The sequence below is a fragment of the Dendrobates tinctorius genome, unplaced genomic scaffold (assembly GCF_039654945.1).
Source record: "Dendrobates tinctorius isolate UK_male_01 unplaced genomic scaffold, ASM3965494v1 ptg000128l, whole genome shotgun sequence".
Taxonomy (NCBI): domain Eukaryota; kingdom Metazoa; phylum Chordata; class Amphibia; order Anura; family Dendrobatidae; genus Dendrobates; species Dendrobates tinctorius.
In genome coordinates this window covers 9,564,161-9,590,854 of record NW_027361796.1, presented here as the reverse complement: position 1 = coordinate 9,590,854, position 26,694 = coordinate 9,564,161, and positions in this window count along the sequence as shown.

The following is a 26,694-nucleotide window of genomic DNA, read 5'->3' as shown; positions in this document are numbered from 1 at the left end:
CCTCTTTATACCACGCAGAGATGTAACAGAGACAATGGAGGCAGATGTCGGGTACAACAGGTCCAAGCTTTATTCTCTGGCCGTCCACTTGACGGCCTCCGCAGTACACAGCACTTCAAAGCAATTCACTTTACTTCGCTTCACTTGTCGGCCCTCCGTTTCCAGAGCTGCTTCCCTCACACCGTACTTTACACTGGGGACATGTATGCATACACCGTCCCCTCTTCACTCGTTGACACTCCTGTCAGATCCGTCACTGTGGCCGCCCTAGGCCTGTAACCAACAGCACTTCTACTGATCAGTCGTCTCTCTCAATACGGTATGCTTTATCTCGATGCCTCGTCTATTCTGCGGTACTTTCCTGTCAGGACCACCCCCCTGACGTTCTCTCTCCTCAGTCCCCCTGGTTTGGTTTTCCTCAGAGTGCACAGACTGTCGCAGTCCTCCTGTCACTTGAGCTCCCCCTGGGGACTGGAACCTTCTGGAACCCTCAGTATTTATATCTCTCCCCGTCCCCTGTCACTGTAGCTCCACCCCCCATGACCAACGGTTTCTAAAGCCCTAAGCTGATGTCAAGTCCTTTGCTCACACTCCTCCCTACCATCTAATGGTCAACCCAAGGTACTGCACGTCCACTACACTTTCCTAGCTGTTTCCCCACTGTACAGTAGTAACTGACACCTGTCTAAACTGTGCAAACCTATCTTTCTCTATTCCGACACGTCCGTCCGTCAGTCAGGTCACCTTCCCTAAACTCCTCCTTCCTTTGTCTATTGTCATCCTCGACAATTCGAAATCCCTGCCTTCGTCGTTCTGAAGCTTCACCTACACTCTGTTGTCGGACCAGCTGTTGGGCCAAACCCACTTCCTGCGGGGGCCGAACCAAACTGGGAGCACCATGCTCTGAGCAGCCTACTGCTACTCACCAGCGCGCACGCCACATGACAACGTCTTCCAACGTCTCTATGGCGTGTACCTTCCCCTACTCTCCCCTACTGTCACCTTCCACTATTCGGTATGCCATGATCGAGGTCTCACACCTACGAGATCATTACCAGCGTCCGCCTTCTTCCTTCAGGGGTGTCCGTGGTGTAGGGGACCTGACCTAGGACTTCTGTCTTTCTCACATCTTCCAACACCTTTATCTTTCTTTCAATTACATGTCATGGTCGGCGTCCCGGTCTCCCCGATCCTCTCAACTTCTAGACCCCTACCGGATCTCACACTTTCCTTTGGTCCCTCAGACCTTCTCTTACCCGGACCTGTTGCATTTTCTTGTGCATATTGTACACCAAAACAACTTTACAATATCACAAGTACCCCCGTTTTTATATATTTTTTTTTTTTCATTTTCTTTTTACTTCTAAGTCCAACATATAACAACGAACATTGCATGTCTTCTTTCTCCTCCCCTTCCTTGGACCTGGACACTCCTCCAATTCTCCGTATCCCCGTTCTGTCAGGTTTCAAATAAGCAAATAACATCCTGTAAGAGGAACATACTAATAATAAACTCAGCAAATAAAACATTTTTTTTTTTTTAACTAGACTTGTTCTCCAGAACCTGCACTATAGTGCACCAAACTCTCGACAGTCTACTTCCACTACGTAGTGGCTAGTAGTGAGGGACCCCACAGGAGGAGGCCCCGGGGATACTGAGGGTGTCCATTCAAGTCCTATTCCTTGAGTGTTGATACAGGTTCCACACTTCCTGCTCCCGGGCCTTCTTCTTCCTGATCACCTCCGCTACCCACTCGGAGGGAACAGCACGGGCCCTGGAGTCCGGTGGGCAGGACTCCGCTGAGAAAGACCGCAAGACAGAAACGGACGAAGATTTCTGCGGCCCAGCAGCCGCTGGGGTCAGGTGGCAAATGGGGACAACCGGGTCCTCGGGGGCTGGAATCACAGGGCCCGCTAAGCCGGCCGCAGCCGACTCCAGCAGCGACATAACCGCGGCCTCAGGACAGGCCGCATCCACTACTTCCAATGGAGCCAGAGTAACGGCCGATTTCAACGATGCAGCTGCTATTAGCAGGGGAAGCGCAGCAGCGTCTTCTTTGGGTGAGCTCTGCACTGGTGACTCCGGGCGGGGTAGTTCGGGGACATGATCGGGAGCCTCGCTCAGTTCTGCATACACCACAGGGCCCGATGTAACTAGGCCTTCCGGTGCGCAGGGGGCCGCGTGCTGTGACAGAATGGTGGGGGCCGCTTGCGGAGGCACTGGTGGGGCCGGGGGTACTCTCACCTTCCCCGGCGCTGCGGCGTCCGTCTCACCATCACGCGGCTTTCCCCGCAGCCTCTGTTCCTTGCTCCACTGTCCTGCGGGCCTTTCCTCCAGACTCGGGGGCTCCGCGGAAAAGTCCTCTGCCGGTATTCGTGGCGGCCGCTCTCACTGACTCCGCTCAGGCTCCGCTCCCCGGCTCAGCATCCCACTGCCTGCCCATGGTTCTACAGATGACTTCTGGTGCAGCTCCATCTCCTGCCGCCATTGCAACTCTAGGCGGCCGATGCCCCGACAGCCGCAACGTCTCATACCGTCCGTTGGGCAGCACTCAAATGACGTCAGACAGCCGCAGCCAAGTTTTTCTTCTGTGCCACTCCCTCTGTGAGGTGGGGTGTCGGCAGACCTCTCCACCCACCTGTCAGGGTCCAATATATGGAAGCGTCGATCTCTAGGCACATACTGCTTCCTTTTGGGGTATGTTGGAGGGGGTCCCAGTCCATTCTGAACAACTGCAAACACCCGGACCTCTCCTCTGCGCTGAAGCAACACCGCCATACTGCACAGTACCTGGTACCGCCCCGGATCCTCTGCTGGCCACACAGATCCGCCACAGCGCTCCCCATTTGTATTCCACAGGTAGGTAATTTGTAATCCACAGGTAATTGTAATCCAAACAGAGTAGTCCAAGTCCTTTTCCATTCTTTGAGGCAGGTCTGCCGCAGAAGATGAGGTATTAGCGGTGGTGATCCTGCCGACTACGCCAAATGTAGGGTCGATGGGACGAGCTGGGGGGTGGTCCCTCTTTATACCGCGCAGAGATGTAACAGAGACAATGGAGGCAGATGTCGGGTACAACAGGTCCAAGCTTTATTCTCTGGCCGTCCACTTGACGGCCTCCGCAGTACACAGCACTTCAAAGCAATTCACTTTACTTCGCTTTACTTGTCGGCCCTCTGTTTCCAGAGCCGCTTCCCTCACACCGTACTTTACACTGGGGACGTGTATGCATACACCGTCCCCTCTTCACTCGTTGACACTCCTGTCAGATCCGTCACTGTGGCCGCTCTAGGCCTGTAACCAACAGCACTTCTACTGATCAGTCGTCTCTCTCAATACGGTATGCTTTACCTCGATGCCTCGTCTATTCTGCGGTACTTTCCTGTCAGGACCACCCCCCTGACATTCTCTCTCCTCACTCCCCCTGGTTTGGTTTTCCTCAGAGTGCACAGACTGTCGCAGTCCTCCTGTCACTTGAGCTCCCCCTGGGGAATGGAACCTTCTGGAACCCTCCCTCAGTATTTATATCTCTCCCGTCCCCTGTCACTGAAGCTCCACCCCCCATGACCAACGGTTTCTAAAGCCCTAAGCTAATGTCAAGTCCTTTGCTCACACTCCTCCCTGCCATCTAATGGTCAACCCAAGGTACTGCACGTCCACTACACTTTCCTAGCTTTTTCCCCACTGTACAGTAGTAACTGACACCTGTCTAAACTGTGCAAACCTATCTTTCTCTATTCTGACACGTCCGTCCGTCAGTCAGGTCACCTTCCCTACAACACCACCTGTGGTGTTCGGCAAGTGAGATGTTAGGCCAACGCTGCAGATAGATCCTCTGGGACAGATGGTGTGGTGCAGCAGTGATGTTATAGCCCTCCACAGGCAGGGCTGTCATTCCAGGGCAGAATAGGTGAAGTGACACTTAGATGGTGTAGTGTCTGGCGCAGGGGATGCAGCAGTGCCAAGCAGGTGGACGCAGGAAGGAATGGAAGACACCAGGGCATATAGTTCCAAAGCTTTACTCACAGTCTATAGTGCCCGCTTCCGTGCCGTGTCCTCCGAGTCAGGGACTCAGTCAACCTCCAGGCAAGATGGAATGCTCCCTTCCAACACTCCGCCAACTTATGTGCCTTCTCTGAATGTCTCCTCTATAGCGCCTTTAAGTGTGAAGATCTCCTAGTACTGAATTACACTGGAGTTCCTCCTATCAGATGTTCCCAAGAACTCTACTTGTACGGCAGACAGCTATAGCCTGCTTCAGGGACTCTTTACTCCTGAGCCCTGGCTCTCTATCCATGTTGCTGCTGTGCCCCAAAGTCTTAGATGGGACTATTGCATTTACAGCCCACTACTCTACCGGTGTCTGCTGCAGAACCATTAGTGTCCATACAACCTCGGGGACCGGGCCCCGGCCTTGCACTTAGAACTTCTAGGCAGGGTTCTCTCTTAACCCACATCCTCTGTGTTCCCTTTTACTCCTACGTTCCGTACTTGTCTTTCTTTCTTATAGAAGCTCAGGCTTCAGTTCAACGTCTTACTCCTTCTTTCCTTTCCCGTGCCAGCAGACCTGGGTCACTCAGGCCTGCTGTAGCACTCCTTCCTCCATCCCTCTTCCAGGGATCTCCTTCCCTCACTCCTCTCCGAGTGACTTCCTACTGACTGACCTGTAATCCTAAACCTTCCCACTCTTTTATGTATCATCAACTCCACCCACCTCCCAGTACATTTAGTGTTCCGAGCAGGGAACCACCAAAGGTGCTCTGCTTCTCTCTAAGCAAGGAGCCACAATGTGGTTTTGCTGAACTATTCTATTGTGTGGGGTGCGAGTGTTGGAGTGTGGTCAGGAGTTCCCACCTTACCTGGATGGTGGGGCACCACACCTTAGGAGAAGGTGCAGTACCTCTGTGGCGACTGAGCCTCAGGGGCGCCACAGAAGCTCTTCTCAGGCCTCTGTCACTCCGGGTCTATTCCCCGCCCAGCGTTGCCTTCTCCTTCTTTACTGACAGCCAAGTAGGTGTCACGTAGTATAAAAAATAGACCCGCCGTCTATTTACTGTATTTCTAACTTTTTCTTTCATAGTCAGTCTGCTCTTAGGATCCTTTCATCTCTATTCTTTCCATTATTCCTACTTATCTTTCTGTATTACATATACATGTGCAAAACGAACAGGCCTATTCACTTCCCTATCATGGGCCTTACCTCTATACCTGTCTCCCAGTGGATCATTGGGTCATCATATCCTGCCCTCTGATAACATATCTTCCTCTTCATCCCACCTCGTTATGCCATGCCTTGCTGATGACACGTTGGGCGCATCCCCTTTCTATGATGCAGTTAGGATTCCGCTTGTTGCTGCTGCTGCCATGATTACTCACGTTGTTTTTATACATGTTCATATGTGTATATCATTTCGTGACATATTGCTATTCTCCTTGTGGGAATCATCCTCTATATATAATAGATTTTCACTTGGATCTTAAGGTACTGTCACACTTAGTGATGTACCAGCGATCCCGACCAGCGATATGACGCGGTCAGGATCGCTGGTACATCGCTAAGTGATCGCTAGTGAGCTGCCACACAGGCATGATCTCACCAGCGACATCGCTGGGGACGGGGGTCGCTACTTACCTGTCACACTAGGTGATCCTGCGTCCTCCCACCCGGCTCCACGCTCGTCGCTCGTCTCTCCACAGGAAGCGCCGCAGGAAGCTGACGACGAGAAGTGGTCCTGAACGTTCTCGCGCGCGATCAGCGATAACCAGCGGGGGAGCGGGTCGTAGGCAAGTATCACACATAGAGATATCGCTAGTAATATCGCTATAACGTCACAAGTTATAGCGATATTGCTAGCGATATCGCTAAGTGTGACAGTACCTTTAGTCTGACCATTCATCTCATGTACAAACAGTACGTTGTCTTCTCTACAATCCTGGTTAACACATCAATTATTATACTACCCCCTAGTATTCTCCCAATGAGAACTCTTCACTTTAAGAAATTACATATATTGTACATATCTTTTGGGATAGATCTTCAGCCTGATATTGAAGGGACCCTCTAACCTGAGGTTCCTAGATAGCATTGCTTTTTATTATCAAGTAATTTTATCATCATGTGTTCTTTTATGATTTTTGTAACACGTGTGTTATTTATCATCCGTGGGATTCATTTTTTATTGTTTTTGCATTCATTAGTTTATTCATTTCAGTGAGACCAAGGCTCAAGAAGAGCCAAAATGTTGTGTTTTGCACAATTTGAAAAGCTGATATTCAGGGTGTCTCCATATGAACCTTTTAAAATTTAGATTGAAGCGTGCTGTGTCACCTCCATAGATTATCACTGAGATATAAGCAGGGGGGCTTTAGGGAGACATTTCTGGATTTGTTGTGGACTGTATAGATGCTAGCCGAGAATTTGAGCTTGAGATACGATCATACACTTAGAGAATTGCTATTTTAAGTCCCAAAGTGAGGCCTTTTCATCCCGGCCCAGAAGACTTAGGACTCATTCAAATGGCAGTTTTTAACATACAATGTTTAATCGAGCAGTTTGCAAAAATCATGGTGACATGTCTAATTTTGATCAAGGGTCCATGAAAATATTGCCATCCGTGTGCTGTTTTATTTCATCATGACCATGGACTGTTTGTTAGGAGAAGCCAGAAAAACATGTAAATAATGAAAATCGTCTAAAAAACTGGTGAAACTTGGACTGTTTTTTTTTCGTACAAGAAAAATCACTTACCTCTGAACGACCCCTTAGTGTATTGTGTGGTCAATGGGACAGTGACATTTTCTATTTTAATACTGGATTAGCATAGATGAAAGTATATGTGCATATTTATACAAGTCCAAAATAATTTGAATAATGCTGTAAAATTTTGTTGAGGATAATGGTATAGAGCTAATTTTAAGAGTTTGAGCTGGGCTCCTTATTTCTGTTTAAGGGTAATATTAACTTTCTAGCATACAAAGACATTTTAGGCAATTGTGATAACTTTCCTTTTCCAGCATGGCTGTGCACTGTATTAGGCTATGTGCACATGCTGCAGTTTCACCTGCGTTTTTTTCCGCGCGAATCCGCAGGTAAAGTGACCTGCGTTTTTCCTGCGGTTTGGTCTGCGGTATTTCCCTGCGGTTTCACACCTCTATTATGTTAAGGGTGTGAAACCGCTGCGGAAACCGCCCAAACAATTGACATGCTGCGGTTTGTAAACCGCAGCAAAACCGTGCGGAAAAAAAAGCACCGTCAGCACAGCGCTTTTGAAAACCCATAGGGTTTTATTGTACTGTACTTGGTCTGCGGAACTGCTGCGTTTCCGCAGGGCCAAAACTGCTGCGGAAACGCAGCAGAATCCGCAACGTGTGCACACAGCCTTAAAGAAAAACCTTATGAATACTAAGTTTAAGAATGTTGGTTTTGAAGAACATACAATTAGCATCTTTCAAAGGAAGAGGACTTAGTCTCTGGTGGCACCTATTGAATGTAGCAAGCTTAATATCAGCACTATAAAGGGCCTTGCTGACTTAGGAGAAGAAACCAAACAAGAAATTCCACAGCCCCTCCTCAGTGCAAAGCAGGAGATCTGATTTGGCTAAGTGAGAGGCCTCTGACTGGGTGTCTAAGGAGAAAGGTTTCTCCTTGGCGAGATTGCCAGGCTGGTGAATGACTAAAGGGGGTTTTACACTAAGCGATATCGCTAGCAATATCGCTAAAACGTCACTGGTTTTGTGACGTTATAGCGATATTGCTAGTGATATCGCTATGTGTAATACTTACCTCCGACCGGCTCCCCCGCTGTCCATCGCTGATCGCGCGAGAATGTCCGGCTCCATTTCTCGTCGGGCGCTTCCTGCTGAGACTTCCTGCTGTGATGACGAGCGACGCGTGGAGGCGGGCGGGAGGACGTCAGGATCGCTGTGTGTGAATGGTAAGTATCGTGCGCTGCGTCGCTGCTGAATCGCTGTGAGATCTTTCTGTATGAAAGCTCACTAGCGATCATTTAGCGATGCACCAGCGATCCTGACCGGGTCGGATCGCTGGTCGGATCGCTGGTGCATCGCTAAATGTAAAAGGGGCTTTATAGTCCATGAAATGCTCCTCTGGGATTGTAAATATTCAAATAGCTTCTTCGGAAAAATTTGGACTTTATGGCATCACCTTTTGGTTTGGAGGGAATTAATCCACCTCCACTTCAGTTCTATCAAGCATTTTCAAACATCGAATAGGAGCAAAATTTGTGAACTTCTGGCCTAATATCATGTTTTATACTAAAACATGGGCGCATTTTAGACTTTATTTTCCAAAAACTAATATACCTCTTTCACAAAATATATTGGCTGGCTACATTTTAATTAAAAGCTGTTTGGTCTAAAACTTGTTTATTTTGACTGCAAGCATTTGCATATGAAAAACATACATTTTGTACATGTAAATTACAAAAATCTGAAAGATAAACAGTATAAAAGCCAATATAGTAAACTATCCATAAAAACAAGCCTACCATAAAACACTTTTACTCCAAGTAAAATTATTTTATGTTTGGTTTGTAATTGAGATAATCTTGAGTACAGATATAAATATTCACAACCCCATCACCAAACAAATTAGCAAATAATTTCACAGCCCCAACCCGAAATGAAATGCCAAAAGAATATCTTTTTTGCATCAAAAGTATGAGCAGCACACTATGCTTCCTAGTGAATACTTTGGTGCACAGTGTTTAATCATTCAGCTAAAGCACCAAGAAACAATACCAGAGAAGAGGAGGCAGCATTCCCAAACTTCAATGCAAAAACATGTATTTGTAATCCAATGTGCAACATTTCAGCTTTCATCCAAGCCTGCTTGAAACAAGCTAAAACATTGCATATTAAATTATATATACACACAAGGATGGAGAGGCCCACTGGGACACTGGTGAAATGCCCAGTGGGCCCAAGAAAGAAGGAAAACTTTTTTTAGGGACACTGACCATTTAAAAGTGCCAGAAGCAGAGGAACGTGCGGGTGCATGCACGCAGGGCCTTCGCGAATGGGGGGTAGGACACATGCTATGAGGTCCATGAGTTGGGGGAGCCCAGTGTCAGCGCTGGCACCTGCCTCCCCCTCAAATATTCACCTTTCCTCATTCCTGGTAGCTGCAGTGTCTTCAGTGCTCTCTGACTCTGTGACATCTCAGGGCAGAGGGTGCAACGACGTCATCATAGTGCTCTCAGCCTTTCTCTCCTGAGCACTGCAGAGTAAAGAGAGACGCTAAGTATACTTGACCTGGGGCGGTAGCAAGAGAGATGAGTATTTAATTTTTTTATGTATGCAGCATTATATTGGTCCCATAATCTACAGTATGGAGGAGCATTATATGGGGCCCATGATCTACTGTATGAAGGAGCATTATGTGGGCCCAAGATCTACTGTAAGGAAGAGCATTATATGGAGTCAAAGATGTGCTGTATGGAAGAGCATTATATGGGGCCCAAGATGTACTGTTTGGAGGAGCATTACATGGGGCCCATGATCTTCTGTATGGAGGATCATTATATGGGGATCATGATCTACTGTATGGAAGAGCATTATATGGGACCCATGATCTACTGTATGGAAGAGCATTATATGGGGCCATAATCTAGTGTATAGAGGAGAATTATATGGGGTCCATGATCTACTGTATGGAAGAGCTTTATATGGGGCCCAAGATGTACTGTATGGAAGAGCATTATATGCGGCCCAATATGTATTGTATGGAGGATCATTATATAGGGCCCATGATCTACCGTATGGAAGATCATTATTTTGGGCCCAAGATCTACTGTATGGAGGAGCATTATATGGGGCACATGATCTACTGTATGAAGGAGCACTATATGGGGCCCATGATCTACTGAATGGATGAAAATTATATGGGGCCCATGATCTACTTTATAGAAGAGCATCATATGCGATCCATGATCTACTGTATGGAGGAGCATTATATGGGGCCCATGATCTACAGAATGGATGAGCATTATATGGGGCCCATGATCTACTCTATGGAAGAGCATTATATGGAGTCCATGATCTATTGTATGGAGGAGCATTATGTGGGGCCCCTCATCTACTGTATGGAAGAGCATTATATAGGGCCCATGATCTACTGTATGGAAGAGCATTATATGGGGCCCATGATCTACAGAATGGATGAGCATTATATGGGGCCCATGATCTACTCTATGGAAGAGCATTATATGGAGTCCAGGATCTATTGTATGGAGGAGCATTATGTGGGGCCCCTCATCTACTGTATGGAAGAGCATTATATAGGGCCCATGATCTACTGTATGGAAGAGCATTATATGGGGCCCAAGATCTACTGTATGGAGGAGCATTATATGGGGCCCAAGATGTACTGTATGGAAGAGCATTATATGGGGCAAAAGATGTACTGTATGGAAGAGCATTATATGGGGCCCAAGATCTACTGTATGGAGGAGCATTCCATGGGGCCCATGATCTTCTGTATGGAGAAGCATTATATGGGGACCATGATCTACTGTATGAAGGAGCATTATATGGGGCCCATGATCTACTGTATGGAGGAGCATTATATGGGGCCATAATCTAGTGTATAGAGGAGCATTATATAGGGCCCATGATCTACTGTATGGAAGAGCATTATATGGGGCACAAGATCTACCTTATGGAGGAGCATTTTATGGGGCACATGATCTACTGTATGAAGGAGCACTATATGGGGCCCATGATCTACTGAATGGATGAAAATTATATGTGGCCCATGATCTACTTTATAGAAGAGCTTCATATGCGATCCATGATCTACTGTATGGAGGAGCATTATATGGGGCCCATGATCTACAGAATGGATGAGCATTATATGGGGCCCATGATCTACTCTATGGAAGAGCATTATATGGAGTCCATGATCTATTGTATGGAGGAGCATTATGTGGGGCCCCTCATCTACTGTATGGAAGAGCATTATATAGGGCCCATGATCTACTGTATGGAAGATCATTATATGGGGCCCAAGATCTACTGTATGGAGGAGCATTATATGGGGCCCAAGATGTACTGTATGGAAGAGCATTATATGGGGCAAAAGATGTACTGTATGGAAGAGCATTATATGGGGCCCAAGATCTACTGTATGGAGGAGCATTACATGTGGCCCAAGATCTACTGTATGGAGGAGCATTCCATGGGGCCCATGATCTTCTGTATGGAGAAGCATTATATGGGGACCATGATCTACTGTATGAAGGAGCATTATATGGGGCCCATGATCTACTGTATGGAGGAGCATTATATGGGGCCATAATCTAGTGTATAGAGGAGCATTATATAGGGCCCATGATCTACTGTATGGAAGAGCATTATATGGGGCCCAAGATCTACTTTATGGAGGAGCATTTTATGGGGCACATGATCTACTGTATGAAGGAGCACTATATGGGGCCCATGATCTACTGAATGGATGAAAATTATATGGGGCCCATGATCTACTTTATAGAAGAGCATCATATGCGATCCATCATCTACTGTATGGAGGAGCATTATATGGGGCCCATGATCTACAGAATGGATGAGCATTATATGGGGCCCATGATCTACTCTATGGAAGAGCATTATATGGAGTCCATGATCTATTGTATGGAGGAGCATTATGTGGGGCCCCTCATCTACTGTATGGAAGAGCATTATATAGGGCCCATGATCTACTGTATGGAAGAGCATTATATGGGGCCCATGATCTTCTGTATGGAGAAGCATTATATGGGGACAATGATCTACTGTAAGAAGGAGCATTATATGGGGCCCATGATCTACTGTATGGAGGAGCATTATATGGGGCCATTATCTACTATATGGGGGAGCATTATATGGGTCCCATGATCTACTGTATGAAGGTTCATTATGTGGGCACATGATCTACTGTATGGAAGAGCATTATATGGAGCCCAAGATCTAATGTGTGAAGGAGTATTATATGGGGCACATGATTTATTGTATGACAGAGCATTATATGGGGCCAATGATCTACTGTATGGAAGAGCATTATATGGGGCCAAAAATGTACTGTATGGAAGAGCATTATATGGGGCCCAAGATCTACTGTATGGAGGAGCATTACATGGGGCCCATGATCTTCTGTATGGAGAAGCATTATATGGGGACCATGATCTACTGTATGGAAGAGCATTATATGGGGCCATAATCTAGTGTATAGAGGAGCATTATATTGGGCCCATGATCTACTGTATGAAAGAGCATTTTATGGGGCCCAAGATCTACTGTATAGAGGAGCATTATATGGGGTCCATGATCTACTGTAAGAAGGAGCATTATCTGGGGCCCATGATCTACTGTATAGAAGAGCATTATATGGGGCCATAATCTAGAGGAGCATTATATGGCACCCAATATGTACTGTATGGAGGATCATTATATATGGCCCATGATCTACTGTATAGAAGAGCAGTATATGGGGCCCAAGATTTACTGTATGGAGGAGCATTATACAGTATTGGGCACATGATCTACTGTATGAAGGAGCACTATATGGGGCCCATGATCTACTGAATGGATGAGAATTATATGGGGCCCATGATCTACTTTATAGAAGAGCATCATATGTGATCCATGATCTACTGTATGGAGGAGCATTATATGGGGCCCATGATCTACTGAATGGATGAGAATTATATGGGACCCATGATCTACTGAATGGATGAGCATTATATGGGGCCTGTGATTTACTCTATGGAAGAGCATTATATGGGGTCCATGATCTATTGTATGGAGGAGCATTATGTGGGGCCCCTGATCTACTGTATGGAGGAGCATTATATGGGGCCATAATCTACTGTATGGGGGAGCATTATATGAGTCCCATGGTCTACGGTATGAAGGTGCATTTTGTGGGTCCATGATCTACTGTATGGAAGAGCATTATATGGAGCCAAGAGCTACTGTATGGAGAAACATTATATGGGGTACATGATTTACTGTATGACGGAGCATTGTATGGGGCCAATGAGCTACTGAATGGAGGAGGATTATATGGGGTCCATGACATACTGTATGGAGGAGCAATACATGAGGCCCATGATCTACTATATGGAGGAGCATTATGTGGGCCCATGATATACTGTTTGGAAAAGCATTATATGGGGCCCTTCATATACTATATGGAGGAGCATTATATGGGGCCCATTATGTACTGTATGAAAGAGCATTATATGAGGCCAATGATATACTGTATAGAGGACAATGTGGTTCCCATAATACTGTATGGAGGGCTATATGTAAGGCGGCCAGGATGGTAGTCGTGGCAACGAGCTGCAGTATTTCCACACCCTGGTGCCCTATGGATGAAATGCACAGTCCCTTCTGTTGTGAGTGATGTGTGCAGCAGATTACTCATGTACGTTGCTGGAGTTCCCCCAGTCTCTGTCACTCCGGCTCTACAAAATGTTTCAGAGTCACAAGTCTATTCAAGCAAAACAACTTTATTTGTCAGCTGTACTTTCATCACATAGGCACCACATGGCAAGCACAGAGTCATCTTCATATCTGTCCCTGCCATCCTGACAGGCTCTATCTTCTCCATCAGCTTCCCTTTCTCAGCAAGCTCAAATATATCCCTGGACAGTCCGTGTCCCATCTGTATCCTTGGACAATCCATGTCCCACCTGCTTCCTTGGACAGTCCATGTCCTATCTGTATCCTTGGACAATCCAGGTCCAATCTGTATCCTTTCCTGTTGCCAGCTATTTATCAGCCCCTCATCTGGCTCCAATGGGGAGAGGTGTCGGGAACACTATCTCAGCTGCTTCCGCCCTAGTCTTAGACCCAGGATCCTGCCTGGGGATGATCCTGTCCAGCCGGTGCACATTGGCACTGTTCTCCGCCTGGGGCCCTTTACTGCAGCAGCAGCTTTAACCCCACGGCCTCCAACACTCTACTTCACTACTACTTACACGACCTGCCCCTGGGAAGGCTGCCCAGGCTTATGCTTTAATCAGGAAGTATCCTGACCATACTTCCCTGCTCTGTGCTGCCCCTCCCATTCACTTAACCCCTGTGCTGCCTATCTCCTACTCTATTCTATGCTGTTCTCTATCACTAATGTGCCCCCTCTTTTCTATACTACACTATGTCCTATTCTAGTCCTAAACCTATAAACAGTACATTCACATTACAATACATGACATTACAGTATATGAACATTAGTAAACAGTGAGATGCCACATCTGAAAAGACGAGGCACGTGAGGGTCCTCGACACCTCCTTACAATATGGTACCAATAATACTTTATAGAGGACTATATAGTGCTTATAATATTGTATGGAGGAATATGTGGTGCCCATAATACTATATGGAGGACTATGTTGTGCCCGTAATACTGTATGGAGGACTATGTTCCCCATAATAATGTATAGAGGACTATGTGGTGCCTATAATACTGTATGGAGGAGTATGTGTTTACCCATAATACTGTATGGAGGACTATGTGGTTGCCCATATACTGTATGGAGGTCTTTGAGGTGCCAATAATACTGTATGGAGGACTATGTGGTGCCCATATACTGTACGGAGGACTATGTGGTTGCCCATATATTGTACCATACCTGTATTTCATGTCTATGCATCAGAAATCGTGGTATGTGTTAAAAGGCCCACTGAGACTCTCTCGCATGAAGGCCCATGAAAACCTGGAGCCGACCCAGGCGACAATGTGACAGGGCGCTCTGCTCTATTACAAGCCATGCGTCAACATCACATAACAGTTATGTTAAATGGCTGCCAGCCTATCAGAGCTAACTCCTGCAGCCTTTGATAGGCTGGCAGCCTTTCAGTGTTACTGCTATGTGACGTCAGCAATTGTCCAGTCACACAACACAGCTCTCTGTCACAGCTGCAGTCGGTGGCCATTTTAACGAACATGCCAAATATAAAGCCATAAGAGGAAGCCGGAGAGAGCAGGAAGGTGAGAAGAATCTCCGTCCCCCTTCCCTGTGATTGGGTAAGGTACTGGCCATAGGGCATGACATAGGGGCCCATGATGGGGACATTATTAAAGTGGACATAGGGAGCCATTATGGGGCAACATAGGGCCTTGGATTGGAACATTGAATAAATGGGCCCAGGATGGGGACATGATTACTGAAAGAGGCCCAGGATGAGGACATTATTAAAGTGGACATAGGGACCCATTATTGGGAAACATAGGGCCTTGGATTGGAACATTGAATAAATGGACCCAGGATGGGGACATGATTACTAAAAGAGGCCCAGGATAGGGACCTCGTTAAAGTGGAAATTGGTGGTCAGGATGGGGACATTAAATAAAGGGGCCCAGGATCTGGCACCTTATTAAATAAAGGGGTGACGTAATTACTGTATGGAGGTCAGGATGAGGAACATACATTATTGGTTTATGGTGGCAAGTGGGATATAATTACTGTAGAGGCCAATCAGGGGACATTATTACTGCTGTAATTTAATTTACTTTTGTGTATACTGTCTTTGATGGGGAGAACAAAAGGGAAGTACTGTTACTGTGCAAGGCAGGACTATGTCTCTTTTTTCCTTATTTGAAGTAGTGTACAAGTTGGAGAAAAAAGTGGGGAATGGGCTCTGGAAGCGATCAGTTATATATAACTGTGATGTTTTCTGCAGAGACGAGTCCTGGCTAGAAGAAGCGAAGCTGGACTGCACTGGATTAAGATGAAGGACTTCACCTGCAGAAGTCACTGGTGAGTCAGTGTGTTACTTGTATACTGACACTATACACTGTATACAATGTACAGAGCTCCTCTGTATAATGTAACTGGCAATCACTGTATTATCTGCACACTGACACTATATACAGAGCTCCTGTGTTTAAAGTTACTGGTGATCACTGTATTACCTGTACATTATGCACTGTATACAGAGCTCCTGTGTATAATGTCACTGGTGAGTGCTGCATTTCTTGTACACTGACACTGTACACTATTTACAGAGCTCATGTGTATAATGGCACTGATTATCACTGTATTATCTGTACACTGACACTATATGCAGAGTTCTTGTGTATAATGTCACTGTGTTACCTGTACACTGACACTATATACTCTATACTTTGTACAGAGTTCCTGTGTATAATATCACTGGTGTTTACTGCCTTACCTTTACACGGACACTATGTGCTGAGCTCATGTGTATAATGGCACTGGTGATCACTGTATTATCTGTACACTGATATTATATGCAGAGCTCCTGTATATAATGTCACTGGTCATCACTGCATTATCTGTGCACTGACATTTTATACTCTATACTATGTACAGAGTTCCTGTGTATAATGTCGCTGGTGATCACTGCATTACCAGTTCACTGGAATTATATACAAAGCTCCTAGTGTTATTAATATTGTGGTTTTTATTAATGATCATTATTGTAGTACTCAGTCACTATGTGGTGGTAATATATGATCTGGTCATGATTTGTTGGTATTTCTCTCTTGTATGTGGCATTATTTTGTTACTATGTGATCTGTCAAGATGTGACTGTATTAATCCCCTGTATGTGGTATTATTCAGTCACTATGTGGTCTGATCATGTTATGACTGTACTAACCACCTGTATGTTGTATTATTCAGTCACTATGTGGTGGTAACGTGATCAGGTCATGGTGTGACTGTATTTGTCCCTTGTATGTGGTATTATTTGGTCACTATATGTGGTAATATGTGATCTGGTCATGGTTTGGCAGTATTTGTTCTTTGTATGTGGGACTAATTGGTCACTATATGGTGATAATACGTAGTGTGGAAACGAAGATGAGGTATTTGTCTCTTGTATGTGGTATTATTTAGTCACTATGCAGTGGATATATGTGGTCTGCTCACAGTGTGGTGGTATTTGTTCCCTGTAAGTGGTATTATTTGGTCACTATTAGGTGGTAATACGTGGTCTATGCATGTTGTGGCGTACAGTGTCCATTTTAGGACATGATCACATATCAAAGTCAAACATCAGAAATACTCTGTCTGATACCTGACTTCTGATACCTGATACCTGACTTCTTATACCTGTTACCTGACTTCTGATACCTGACTTCTGATACCTGGTACCTGACTTCTGATACCTGACTTCTGACACCTGACCTCTGATACCTGACTTCTGATACCTGACTTCACCTGACTTCTGATACCTGATACCTGACTTCTGACACCTGACTTCTGACACCTGACCTCTGAAACCTGACTTCTGATACCTGACTTCTGATACCTGACTTTTGATACCAGACTTATGATACCTGACTTCTGATACCTGACTTCCGATTCCTGACTTCTGATTCCTGTCTTCTGATTCCTGACTTCTGACACCTGACCTCTGATACCTGACTTCTGATACCTGACCTCTGATACCTGATACCTGAATTCTGATACCTGACTTCTGATACCTGACTTCTGATACCTGACTTCACCTGATTTCTGATCCCTGATACCTGACTTCTGACACCTGACTTCTGACACCTGACCTCTGATACCTGACTTCTGATACCTGACTTCTGATACCTCATACCTGACTTCTGATACCTGATTTCTGATACCTGACTTCTGATACCTAATACCTGACTTCTGATACCTGATACCTGATTTCTGATACCTGACTTCTGATACCTGACTTCTGATACCAGACTTATGATACCTGATACCTTACCTCTGATACTTTACCTCTGATACCTGACCGCTGATACCTGACCTCTGATACCTAACTTCTGATACCTGACTCATTCAAATATCAGAATTTAAAAAGCAGATTTCATTAACAAAGAAAATGTGTATTTCATAGAATCATAGAATCATAGAGTTGGAAGAGACCTCCTGGGCCATCTGGTCCAACAAAGCAGGATTCGCTATACCATCCCAGACAGATGTCTGTCCAGCCTCTGTTTGAAGACTTCCATTGAAGGAGAACTCACCACTTCTCGTGGCAGCTTGTTCCACTCATTGATCACTCTAACTGTCAAAACGTTTTTTCTAATATCTGCAAGAACAATTATAGCAATAGGAAACCATACCCCAACATGATATAAGACATGGCTCCAAAAATTTTTTTTGCAAGGGCCTCACCAAAGCAACCAAGATAAATACTGGGCCTCCAAAGGACAGACCAAGCCTCACCATCTGTAGTGGCAGTTTGTGATCAAAGTAACAATCTCACTTACAGGAAATATATAAAAAAATGATCTATTCTTTAAATCAAGTTTTTCTGCTCCAAATGTTTTTTAGCAATACAATTTTTCATACCACATCATCTATATTAAAAAAAAACAACAAAATGATTAATCTTGGAATTTTCACACAGGACACTGAGCTACTTAAGACTTATTCTCCTTGTACTTTCAGAAAAGTTTACAGTATTTTTTTTTAGCAGCACAGGCAGGATTACTGTATAATGACAGGTAACACCTCTATACACAGTTGATAAAAGAGGTTCCACCAATCACAATAACTGATGTCTCAGCTCTCCCTGCTCCTCCTCCCTTCACATTGAGCTTTGTAGATGCACACTAGATACTTCAATACAGATATAGTCAGAGTTTTTTATTGCTGCCCATGGACATGTGGATGACTCAAAACAGGAAGACAAAGAAAACAACTCACCGAAAAGGGTAAAGCATTCAAAAAATATCACAGAAAAAGACAGCTATATTTACCAACAGCAAGTCACAATATCAATGCACTGCAGAATGCAGCAGGTCCCCATGATAAATGCTGAGGTAACACAAGTGCAATATACTGATGAAACAACCATTCACATGCCTTCTTTTCATACAGGGGGTGTTTAGCTAGTATTATAAAGGCACACACATGAGGCTTGTATAGGGCACCAGTCACACCGATAAGTGTAGTACTCAGTACCTGTCTTACAGCACATTAGTGACAGCCACTTAATATTAGATCAGGCGGGCTTCCCAGCTCTATATAGGGACATGTTTTAACTGTTAGTGTAGTTACTGTCTCAAATGGGTACACCTTGCCGTGGTGGGACAGCTTTATACTTTTTTTTTATCAAAACAGTGTTTACCAAGTACCCTATATTATTTAATGCACTTGCTTTTTTACTTATTTATTTTCTTTAGGGTATATACACACATTATTTTTTCCTTTGGTTTTGCTTGCTTTTATCGCCAGTGTGAACATGCTTTTACATCATGCATGTCATTCAAGTCTACTCCAGTTCAGTTTTTTTTGGTTTTTCTTCAGGGACTTGTATAGGTTTGGGCACCATTGGTCAAAATAACTTTTATTGTGAACAGTAAAAGGTAGTTTTAGATGTAATGATCTATAAAAGGCCTAACATTAAAGATGACACAATTCCTTTGTATTTTATGCAAAAAAATTGTCATTTTTTTCATTTTAAAAATTGCAAAAAGAACTGGGCTGCCCCTTTAAGAGAGACTTACCTGCTGCCCCTGCAAGACTTTAAAGTCAGGATCCATTTTAACTGTGGGTGCCTCTCAGGGGCCACTTTGGCCTCCGATTTGGAGGCCGGGGTCGATCAGCCTCTGATTTGGAGGCCGGGGTCGATCAGCCTCCGATTTGGAGGCTGGGGTTGATCAACTCAGGATCCGTTTTAACTGTGGGTGCCTCTCAGGGGTCACTTTGGCCTGTGGAGCCCCTCAGGGTCTGATTTGGTGGGCGGGGCCCCTCAGGATCCTATTTGGTGGGCGGGGCCACTCTGGGGCTGATTTGGTGGGCGGGGCCCCTCAGGGTCCGATTTAGTGGGCGGGGCACTTCAGAGTCCAATTTGGTGGGCGGGGCCACTCTGGGTCCGATTTGGTAGGAGGGGCCCCTCAGGGTCCGATTTGGTGGGCAAGGCCACTCAGGGTCCGATTTGATGGGCGGAGCCCCTCAGGGTCCGATTTGGTGGGCGGGGCCCCCCAGGGTCAGATTTGGTGGGTGGGGCCCCTCAGGTTCAGATTTGGTGGGTGGGGCCCCTCAGGGTCTGATTTGGTGGGCGGGGCCCCTCAGGGTCCGATTTGGTGGGTGGGGACCCTCTGGGTCCGATTTGATGGGCAGGGCCACTCTGAGTTTGATTTGGTGGGCGGGGCCCCTCAGGGTCCAATTTGGTGGGCGGGGCCACTCTCGGTCTGATTTGGTGGGCGGGCCACTCTGGGTCTGATTTTGTGGGTGGGGCCCCTCAGGGTCTGATTTGGTGGGCGGGGCCGTCAGGGTCTGATTTGGTGGGAGGGGCCCCTCAGGGTCCAATTTGGTGGGCGGGTCACTCTCGGTCTGATTTGGTGGGAGGGGGCCACTCTGGGTTTGATTTGGTGGGCATGGCCACTATGGGTCTGATTTGGTGGGCGGGGCCACTCTGGGTCCGATTTGGTGAGCGAGGCCCCTCTGGGTCCGATTTGGAGCCCAGGGTGACTCAGCCTCCGATTTGTAGGCCAGGGTCGATCAGCCTCCGATTTGGAGGCCGGGGTGGCTCAGCCTCCGATTTGGAGCCTGGGGTCACTCAGCTTTCAATTTGGCGCGCCGACCCTTTAAGACTCATTTCGGTGCGCCGGCCCTTTAAGAATCACTTTAGCGCGTCGACCATTTAAGAGTCAGTTTGGCTCACTGGGCTTCTATATCCACTTTGGCGCACATTCTCTCTCAGCGGCATGAGTCATGTGATGAAGCTAGATTTGCATTTGTGCTGTGGGTTTCGCTTTAAGAGCTGAAATTATATGGCAGAAACTGTGTCCTGGGGGGACATGTAAAGTTCGTAGGTGTTGTCATAGTAACTGGTTGTGCCTGCGCATATCAATGAGCTTAACTGCCAATTGAATCGCCTCAGGGCATGTTTTGTCTGTGGCAAGATTTCCCCATTGAAAAGCATTGAAACAGTGCATTCCAATGACGGGAAAATGTTTTTCAAACGCAAATTGCGCAAAAACTACAAATCCGATCGACACAAAAAATACTTAGCACACCTCTCGTGGACACTGGCTTCGAAATGACACCTCAGCGGAGTCTGTGCGGGTAGCGGTTCAGGCCGCATTAATTGCGGAAATCAACTGAATAGTAAGAAGCAGAATAAGTTAGCAGCGTTCGGATTACAATATAGTGGTTTCTTCAAAGCACTACAAAAATGGACAGATGGCACTGTACACAGGGACATGCATTGTATGCGGATGCGTCCGCATGCCTCATTTTGTCGTGCCCGCAGAATGTAACATGTTGCATTTTTGTTTGGTCGGCGGGCTCATCAAAACGACGCATGCAGACACATCTGTATACAACGCATGTCCCTGTGTGCCCAATGTTAAAGATAGGTACATGGGGAGACGCAGGATGCTTGCGAAAGTAGGCTGAGCTTAAGGGAAGAAGTACGCAGCCATACGCAGACCAGCCAAACGCAAATGTGAACCCGGCCTAAGTGCACCCAATAAAAGGGCACTAATCCTAAAGGTACTGGCTGCACTATGCAAAAGATGAAAAGATGTATAAAGCGCATGAGTTATTGGTTGATATTTTGACCAAAATGTGTGAGGTGGCAACCCAAGTCAAGGGACCTCAATGTCTCATGAGTCCCTACACTAATGTTCAATTCAACTCAATAAAAAATAATCACAGAAAAAGGCAATCTTACTTACAAACACCAGGTCCCACTACCAATGCCCTGCAGGATGCAGAAGACCCCATGATAAAGACTGAGGCAGCACTGGTGCAAAATACTGAGGAAACAACCACTCACACATCTACCATTCATGGAGGGGGTGGTCGCCTAATACCGTATTACAAATGCACACGAATAAGGCGCCAGTCACACATAAAACTATGTTTACGATGGTGATCAATGTTGCTTCCATGCGTAGGGGGTTGGAGGACCATTTTCATTTTTACGATGATGTTATTTCCAATTTTGAGTGATCGTATTACAGCTTCCTATTAAAGGGACCTTTAAATGACCTGATTCAACTTGTTCATGGAGCAAAATCTTAATTAACATTATCCAAATGAGATACTAGAATAGTGCAATGTATAGAATAATAATAAATGATATTGGAATAATGTGCTGTGCCAAAATTCTCTACATTAATCTCTCAATGTATCAATAAATGAAAAGTGAAAAAAAATAGTAAGTTTTAACACTTTAAGGCTGGGATCACACTAACCTGCGCAAAATACGGTCCGTAGTTTACAGGCGTAATATGGATGAATGACCTCTAAATAGTGGTCCGTAGGTCATCCGTAAGCAAGGTGCGGTCGCGTATTTTGCGCATGTGAGCATCCGTATGTAATCCGTATGGCATCCGTATGCAATCCGTACGGCGAGATTTTCTCGCAGCCTTGCAAAATGGACATTTAATGGTTTTGAGGCCTGCTAACAATTTAAATCATTAGCCTCCACCCTATTTATTGGCTCAGGAACAGGTGGCTGCCTCCATTCTGGCCATTTGTGACCTTGCCTTCACTAGGTGTGTTGGTGTTGTATGTGCAACATGGCAGAGGGTCTGAGTTTCAATGCAACTGAGCAAGTTCTCTTCAACTGGCTTTTGTCACGGCGCTTTGGGCAACCATACCCAGTGATAGTGGATCAGCGGAGGAGGAGACGCATGTGGGTACATCCACTTTTGAGGCAACGACTCACAAGAGGTCATTTTCACCGCCTCTATTCTTCTCTGCGGGAGCATCCACTGAAATTTTACCAATACTGTCGCATGAGCATTTCCATATTTGATCGACTCTTGGAGACAGTGCGCCATGGGATAACCTTTCAGGACACAAGGATGCGCAAAGCTATATCTGCAGAGGAGCGACTTCTACTCACAATACGGTATGTACTACACAACCACATTCTCTATGTTCATAATGTGTGGGCTAAAGTATGTTTTTTTGCCTTCTTGGACTAAGTTTAATGCCCTCATCTTACTCAAAATATGGTTCAACTTACACACCAGAATGTTAGCTCTAATATGTACTGCATATCACTTTGTCATTGTGCAACCAAATATGTGTGTGTTATTCTATCTCAATTAATACCAAGTTTGGTCGGCATGTAACTGATGTTTTTGGACTTTCTGCATTCTAAAATTATCAATTTCTGTTGTTGTACAGCTTCCTGTCCACTGGCCTGTCCTATGCCGCCCTCCACCATGAGTTTCTCATTGGAAGATCAACTATTTCTGGCATAGTGAGGTCTACATGTACAGAAATCTGGACAAGACTCCATCAAGTGGTCATGCCCGAGCCCAGGATGGAAGACTGGTTGAGGATATCAAGGGACTTTGAGGAGGACTGCCAGTTTCCTAATTGTATTGGGGCCCTGGATGGCAAACATATCCGGGTGCGTAAGCTGGCGAACTCTGGCTCCCAATTCTTCAATTATAAACAATACTTTTCTGTTGTATTGTTGGCTCTGGTAGACCCTCAATACAAGTTTATAATTGTTGACATTGGGGCCTATGGAAGGACGGGAGACTCTAGAGTCTTCAATACTTCCATAATGGCTCGGCGGCTACGCACCAACCAGTTGGATCTACCACCACCATGCCAGCTACCAGGCTCCACTGAAGAATCAGTCCCTTATGTCCTTGTGGCAGATGAGGCGTTTCAGTTATCGCGCAATGTCATGAGGCCATATCCCCGGCGCAACCTTGACCACAGGCGCAGAATTTTTAACTTGCGCCTATCACATGCTAGGCGACTGGTGGAGTGTTCCTTTGGGATTCTTTGTGCCAAATGGCGGGTACTCCAGTCTGCCATTCAGTTGAGTGAACAGAATGTTAATGAAGTTGTGAAAGCCTGTGTGGTTCTTCATAACTTCACCAGGATACATGATTGTTCCTCCTCTGGTGGTGTTGTGCGTAGGCCAGACAATGTGCGCAGGGTGAGACCACCTATGAACCCTCAACGTAGACCGCTCTCTGGCCTCAAAGCGCGTGATATTTTCACTAATTACTTTATCTCACCTGAAGGGGCAACTTCTTGGCAAGAGCATGCTGTGTCTATGTTATAATTTATTTCTTTAAGTGTGTCTAAATATATATTACTCAACCCCTTATGATTCGATGACTGTTTCATTGCATTGGTTCGTGTATGTTAGTATATTGACAGGGTTTTTGATAAATCACACAGAGACGTTAACTGTAGTAGACAAATTTTTAGTTTTGCCTTTTTGCTTTCTTTATCATAAAGGCAAACATAATATTGCCATAAAGTTTGGCAATGGGCAAAATTGCCCTTTTTGCATTATTAAACTTTTTTGAAAAGTAACATTATATAACATAACCCAAAAAAACATTAGGCAATAACAACATTGCTGCATGAGAATATTTAAATGCAAAGGAAAAAAATAGGTGATCTCCATAAACAAAATTAATGGTAAAAGATAACACTCACATTTCTTCCGAATGTTTTCCAATCATAGAAATATTCCACCATGACAGGCAAGGCTACCTCACGGCTTTCAGACAGATATTACCTGTCTGTAGAACAGAGAATATTTAACCATGCTATACTTGAAAGGATGAAAAAACAAAACTCACTTGTTAAGACATAGAGAGAGCGTGATATTCTGAAGGCTGGTCGCCTTGATTTGTTACTATAGATTGCTAGCAAAAAAGGTGAGGTACTTCACTAAGGCCAGCACGCCTTTCCTAGGCATTAGCAAGTGAGTAGTGTATTTTCATCCTTTGACTTTACAGTATAGCGCGTTTAAATATTCTCTTTTGTACAGACATGTAATATCTGTCTGAAAGGCGTGAGGTAGCCTTGCCTGTCATGATGGATTCTTAATATGATTGGAAAACATTGTTAAAAAATTTGAATGTTAGATTTTTTAACAAAGTTTGGTGATGGAGACCACCTGTTTTTTCCTTTGTATTTGGAGCACCAGTGAAACCGCACTGGACATCTACGGCCATCAGACTTATAAATCCTCATAGGTTGGGGAAGGGGAACGTGGAAGAGCAGCCTGTGGGTGCTGCTGGACACTGTGGCCAACATCGCCCTGTGTGGGGCCATACTGTTGCCCATGATGTGGGAATTGTGCTGCCTCCTGGGAATGTTGGGGGTACTGTCCAGAGTAATGATGGGGAGGGGCATCTTGTTGGCTGTGGTAGGCACGTGGCTCATACCCACCAAGATAGCCATATCGTCCCCAACCAGGTTGGGACCAGCCTCCAACACTGGGTGGTTACAAGTGGGCCATATTGGTGGGGTTGGCTAGAGGCTGTCATTTGGGGCTGCTGATTAGAAGGTTGGGTAGTGGGAGGAAGGGGGTGAGGTGTAGGCCCACGTATTTTAGGATCCTCAGATCCTGCTTGAGCTTGCATTTGTGGGGGGTGCCTAAGGCGCATGAGATTTCATGGTGAAAGCTGCCACCTCTCAATGTATTCAAATAGTTCATAGGGCGTATTGGGGTATGTGCAGGCATCAAGCAGGATCTGAAAGCATCCTCTAATACGGAGCCTGACCTCACGGGAAATGGCACAGAGATAATTGGCCAGGCTGCGAGAGTATGCCTCCTCCCATTCATCAGTGTTAACTCTGGCTAAATAATTCAGGACCCCAGTGTCCACATTAGTGCAGGTATGAGGGGCAGGTATTTGCCGTCTTCGGCTTCTTCCTCGCTGGGATGTGGCAGCAGGCTGAGCAGAGCCCCGGATGTGGCCAGTTGGGCTGCTGCTGATATTGCCCTGATCCTCTGCTGGTGCTGATGCAGCAGCAGCACCAGATGTTCCTGGTGGTGGGCTTTGGGGCGCAGGCAATGGCACATCCTGACTTGAGTCTTCACCCCTGCTCCCAGTAGGGGGAGAAGATGGGCCAGCCACCTCTTCCCCTGCATACCCAGGATCAATGATGGGCTCTGTATCCGAGCCAGTGCCTCTGTCCGTAAGGATGGACTGAGTTCTGTGAAGAAATAGAACAGAGCCAAAAATAAATACCTATGTTTGGCCCTGTAAAGTATCTGTGTAATGTGGTGTGAGGTATCTACTTACGGTCTCAGATCCAGAATTGGGGCGAGGAAGGAGAGGCGGTCGTAATATATATATTTTCTTTTAACGTAGCCAGCATCCCCACTCCTGGATCACTGCTGGCGTTCCCGGCGGTATTGGTCCCGGATGCTTCGCCAGCGTCTCATCACATCTTCCACTACAATGTGACAGGAAATATTGTCAAAATCACATATTTGATAGGTCACATTTGCTACCAGTATTCTAGGCATGGGGCCTTCTGGGGTGTGCTTTCTACCCATGGTGGCCTATCTAATTAGGCAGATACACAGGGTCTCTTTAGTTGATGTATCAATAGCTGTGGCCTAAACCCAAATTATGGCTGTGTGAATCCACGTGTCGCATCCAAATCTAACGGCCTCATGAGGAAGAAAGTACAAGCACAGGAAGGGGGGTGCTGATTCTATATTCCTTTTTTGTTGTGCGCTAAGGTTACTCATGTTTTGACTTGCACTTACAAATTTTATGCTGCTCCTCACATGGCCGATCACCAAAGTCATGGTACATCTGGCGACAGATGCGCCTCCTTGATGCCACCTTTCTTGCCCGGTTGGAATAATGGGCATCATGTTGGTCCCAGAGTTTGGGACGCTCCTGCACCAGGACTATTAACATTTCCACATTAATGTAAGTGGACGCCATGATGCTGCTGTATTCCGTGGAGGCCTACTTCCTGGATGTCTGGAG